The sequence below is a fragment of the Lepisma saccharinum genome, chromosome 2 (genome assembly GCF_977018435.1).
Source record: "Lepisma saccharinum chromosome 2, izLepSacc3.1, whole genome shotgun sequence".
Taxonomy (NCBI): Eukaryota; Metazoa; Arthropoda; class Insecta; order Zygentoma; family Lepismatidae; genus Lepisma; species Lepisma saccharinum.
In genome coordinates this window covers 113,094,226-113,100,225 of record NC_139230.1, presented here as the reverse complement: position 1 = coordinate 113,100,225, position 6,000 = coordinate 113,094,226, and positions in this window count along the sequence as shown.

Genomic DNA, 6,000 nt, shown 5'->3' with positions numbered 1-6,000 from the left:
GGAACCCCTTAATTACAAAGCGACGACGCTACCACTGCGCCATCGGGGAGGCCCACACACTGTGCTCGTTATTTCAAAAGTGGTAATGTAAATTTCCACAAGCGAAGTTGAAATATTTTTAAAACATTTTTTTTGAGACCTGAATTTGAAAATTCAGGCGCCAGTTGAAAATGCCTACATTTTACATTCCCAATTTCGCCTTCAAATAAACACTCAAAGAATCTGTTAACAATTGCATAGGAAAGGCAACCTTACTTTCGAGTAAAAGATTCCGAAGAACTTTGCAGTGGCGGAAACGCATCACCCATCCCATCTCTTCACCCCACCCCTAACAGCGGTGCTTGGAAGGGAACCAGCGAAAAAGAAAGCCCTTGCCATTGGTAACAGCCAGGGTTGGCATGTTTAAAACAAAAGTGTTTAAAACACTTTGTTTTAAACGTTTAAAACCACACGGCTTTGTTTTTTTTACAAATGTTTTAAACGTTTAAAACAATCTGTTTTAAACATGTTTTTTTTTACAAGTGTTTAAAACACATTTTGGTGGTAGATATTTTATAGTCTGTGATATATTTTTTGTTTTACAACCCTGTTTTTCATTGAATCTGTGTCAATTAATCCGTGCTTTACAGTCTCACTTATCGCACAACACTTGAGCAATTTTATGTTCTGACGTTACGGGAGAAAGCTTTTTAATTTTAGACTAAGGGCCAGTTTTTCAATGTCCTGTTAATCTTTCTGTTAACTAACTGCCAGTTGGAGATAACAGCCAGTCTTAACCAGCACCGGGTTTTTCAATGTGAAAGTAACTGCCAGTTAACTAAACCATAGTTCGTTCTCCGAAACAGTGTGTTGGCAATTCTGAAGCACGGAAATTACAGGAAATCGATCTGCGCACCATCTGTTAGTATAGTTTCAAACCGCGTCGACTGGCACACAGCCTGGCGTTTAAATATAGAACTACAAGCACGCCGCGCTCGAAAGCACGTTATTGCATTGTGAAACGATAGGAACAATGGCTGCGCATCCATTTTGTATGCTTACGAAATAAATTAACGAAAGACAGCACTACAAATTTTGTTTTCTTCTAATAAAGGCAAATTCCACGTGGGGGAAATGATGTTATGAGGCGCAAGCGCAGATACTTTCTTGTAGAAGAAGCGTGAAGAACTCGAAAGTCGAGACATTAATAATAACGGTTTGTTGATATAAACACTATTATTATTATTAATATGTAAATATTGTACATTTGACTGCATGCTTTGTACCTCTCTATGCATGTTGTTGAGCGAAAAAACATGATGTTAATAGTAAGCATGCTTTCTAAACTTCTAAAAATATGAAGGTACGAGTAAAAATAATTTTAAAATTTACTCTAATATTAATCCGAGAAGATCATTCAACAATAAAGCGTGAATTAAATGCAACACACGTAATAAATAATTGACAAGAAAAAAAATACCCGTGACCAGGATTCGAACTCGTATTACAAAACACAAGACGCTCCGAAAGGTGGTACCGCTAACCACTACACCAAATTACCGATAGGAGATTGTCGCGCCTAGTAGACCGGATATCGTGACCACAAATTCTCTAACACAACCTTACCAAACGAATTCTAGCAACTATGCTGCTTAATTTCCATATTTGCATGGATGTTGGTAAGCTCTGCCAAACAAAACTAGTCTTTTTCTGTACCAATTTAAAAGTTTTATGAATCATATCTTGTTTAATCTGACAGTGAAGTTGCGAGTGTGGAACTTCGATAGCTGCACGAGGCGTCCATGTTGCATCGTAACTTCCAGTTAGGCTGGTAACTGCAAGAAGAAGCACCAGTAAAGATAATCGCCACCAGAGTTCCAGTTACAAGCTAACTGTACATTGAAAAACAGAAATTTCCACTAACTTCCAGTTACGCGCTAACATGAACCTTAACTGAACATTGGAAAAACGGCCCTAAATGCCTATGTTGTTAGGTTAAGCCCCTATCACACGGAACTGGATTTCTAGTTGGAATGCTCTAGTTGACGCTGGACTGGCTACCCATTTGCTAGTTTTCGCCTCACACGGTACTTGTTATACCGTACTTGTCGATAGTCTTTCGTTCCCATAATGGCGGCCGCGCGAGATGTAAACAGCGTAAAAATCACTTACAACTTTTAAAATGCGATAACTATTCAACCGAGAGGAATATCGCATCGCATTAAATGGTTTTAGGTAGAGAAGAACGGCGCTGATAAAGTACATACTTTACAACGTTTACTATACACGTATGGAAGAATATTTTAGCTTTTTCAATTGTAAACATGCCTTTCGTGCTGTATGCACTCGGAAACCACAGACAAAAAAGGCTACTTTGAAAACTCACAGATTATCTTCACATGGCCAAACTTTGCTCTGATTGGCTGTTCCACAGAATCTAGCAGTCAGCCAGGCGGCCATGATTACTACCTAGAAAGTCAGTTCATCGCCAACTAGGGCATTCCAACTAGAATTCCAGTTCCGTGTGATAGGGGCTTTAGGCAGGCTAGCTATGTATGCACAAGGTAGCAAAATTGTTGTGCGACAAGAAAGACCCGTGCTTTACTGTAGAAATTGAAACCTCTCAGTTCCTTGTTTCGTATCGTCCTGTAAGTTTGAGACTGGTGGAAGCTGGAAATGGAATCTAATATCTAAATACACAATGCGTGATTTTGATCATGACGTGATTTTTTTTCTTTTGCGATACGATTCATTGGTCTGTATAACTGAATGAAGCGCAGATGCTTACTTTTGGTAACATAATTTTGTACTTTGAAAGATAAATTCATCTGGAGAATCTATTATGACTCTGCAGGTTGATTTCTGCTATATAAACTGTTCAGGCAGTAGGAAATATTTCACCGTCATTTTTTCAGGACGAGGATAGTAATTCTATAGACGGTGTTAAAGGCGGAGCTACTGCAGAGCATGCACACTCGTCTGGTCCCCCTCGAACATCCGGTTACGCTTACAATGCTATGGACGTTAATATGAAAGGCAAAGTGGAGATTCTTTTACAAGGAAATAGGTTGTCAGCTTTGTAGCATATGGTTGTACAGTTCGATCGGGAACAAATTTATTGAGTCAAGTATCACTTCGTAGGTTTCCGAAGGACGTAGAGAGACGAAACCTGTTGGTTCAAGAAAAACGAGAAAGGATTGGTACCCGGAAAGGATATTTGCGACTTGCATTTTGTTACAAGCATGTTGATCGTTTATCTGCGTATTGTGTTGTGGTGAAAAGCACGCCTCTTAGTGAGGTTTCAAAAGGAAGCGACACGCGACAGCAGTGGTTCGTACCAAAGTGACAAGCGACACAGGCCCATTTAGTCTATAAATAAGCATTTACCACTCATGGGAAATCAAGTCTCAGGCGGCACAATACACGTCATTGGGAATCTGAGCGACACGTGCAGCTTGTCGTGCTGCGATTACACACCGAAGCGACAGGCAACAGCCCCTTTACTCTAAGCGAAACAATTCACCTTGTATACGAGTACAACAGAGCGATGCGACACGAAGTATTGTACTGAGAAAACAACAGTCCAGTCCAAGCGACACGTGCATTTTCTCGTGGTGAATTGGTTCGAAAGGAAGCTTTCAGACTGCAGCGATACGTCTTTCTTGGAAACCAACATTAAAAAATAAACAACACCTTCCGAACGACAAATTGCAGGTGTCGCTTGTCGCTCGGACTGGGCCGTTTTATCAATACCTTGCATTGTGTTGCCCCGGCCTGTTGTTTGCGCAAGCGTGACTGGTGAATTGTTTGCTTTAGATCGAATGCTTCTGTGCGAAATTCCGATATCGCTTGCCGCTTCAGTCTGAAAACGCCCTTGTTGCTTGAAGTAAATTCGTGCAGGTGAAAGTGGCATGCCATATCATAGGTTTTCCCTAAATCCCTCAGGTGGAAAGGCGACGTTGAAAGCATATATATTTACTAGCATTTGCAGATTTGTTGGCAAAGATTCACTTAAGCTTAAGCATACTTTATATCATATAATAATATCACTAGTTTTATAGAATTATCTTTCCCTCACTTTTCCATTTACAAAATAATTTAATATACTGTATCTAAACGTTCGTCGTACATGAGATACTTGTATGTACGTAGCGTGCTATACAACTGTCGGCACAAAGACACGTCATATTTTAATAATCTGCTCTGCAGTTCATCATCCGACGAATTCTAGACGTCCACTCCTTCATAGCAGAATTTTAACAAATACCTTTCTTGACTATCGTCGCACAACTGATGAAAACAAGCGGCCATTTCTTACTTCGTATGCCGGTGAATCTGCACTGGCAACAACGGGGACTGGCCTAAACCGGAAGTTCCGGGAGGACCGGGCAAGACCTCACCAATGTTTATGTTTACATTTTTAACACGGTCTATAATATTTAGTTTCTTGAAATTTAGATGAATATAAATCCTAACCTACTTCAGTAGTGGCGGAAAAAGGGTGGCTATTACCCACAACTTTTGTCCCTGCAGTCACGGGCGCCGACTTGTCAAAATTATTGGGGGGGGGGGCTCTGATCACTGAAATAAATTAATGAATGACTCACTCTCTCCCTTTTTAAAGTTTTGGCCTCAGTGTTCGGAATCTCATAAAAGCTAGGGGTGTGCGGGATCCCGAAAAGTCAGTACCGGGATCGGGAAAAAAAATTCCCGTTCCGATCCGGACTTCGGGAAATGACTTCCCGAATTTTCGGGATCCCGTGCAGTCGGGAAATACCGAATTGTTATTTGAAAATGTCGTTATTCAAGACTTTTTCTGCATTGTCAATTTCTGGAACTTACCGTAAATTGTTAGTTTTTAATCCAGGAATCACTTAAAGTGAAAATGACGTGTATAATTCGAGATTTTCAGAGCTTCGGGAAATTTTGAACATTTCCCGACTCAGTAGGGAAATTGAAAATTTTTCCCGTCCCGATCCCGTCCCGCACACCCCTAATAAAAGCCCATGAATTCCTCAAAAATATCATTTTTTTTTATTCACAGTTTGAATGCAGAATATTAATTGTCCACGGATGGATATGTCAAAAGTTTCGTCAACCATAATAGCAAAATATTCCCGACTTTTATTATCTGCTACCACGGAGCGCGAAACAGATCTCCCTAATATATTAATGATCTCGTTCTGAATGTCATGCGAGAGCCATTTGTAACCCGAACGTCCCATCCAGTACCCTAGTTCATGCACATCGTCTTTTGAAACTTTTTTTTAGTTAAAGTTTTAACAATACTCATAATTACATACGTAGTATATACTACTGTACGGACGCGATAAGAAGCGGCGTGCAATCAGAACGCAGAACGGTAGAACGTGACCAAATTCTGTCTCCTCGTTGGCTGCCATGTGGCTGGGGGGTTTCTACGTTGCCACGTTCACACAAACACACGGACAGGCTAGTCATCTGTTGGTAAGCTCGGGCATTCTGGCAAGCATGAAACATTTTATCTTCCTGCTCTACACAGCAACCGAAAACCTTCACTGAAAGAACCTTTGTTGTGTTTTTATTATGGTACATTGCAAGCATCAGCTACCGGCATCTTTTTACTAATGTTGTATCGTATCACAATTACCAACAAAAGAAAATGCGTCTTGTGTTATGAACAACACTGTGGCAAATCGTTCTCCTTTGATTTCATGCCGCCTCTCTTTGCCTCTTTGTCACGCCGCGATGGTTGAAGCTTCAGAACGTACAAATGAAATGTATTTCTTGAAAATTAGGGCAAATTACGTATAAACAAATTACGTACAACTTCGTTTCGTTAACACGTTTTTAAATTATATTTTAAGGAACCTACAAAAATTCACCTCGAAAACAGAATTTTACAGAACTGAGTTACTGTATTACGTAAAAGAATTTATCAAGAACAAATCAATTGTGTGTGAATTGATTGATTGAATTGGTGTTTTAAAGTCCACTTTATGCACACTACGGCTAATCTGGAATGGACCTACAGTTGGAAGT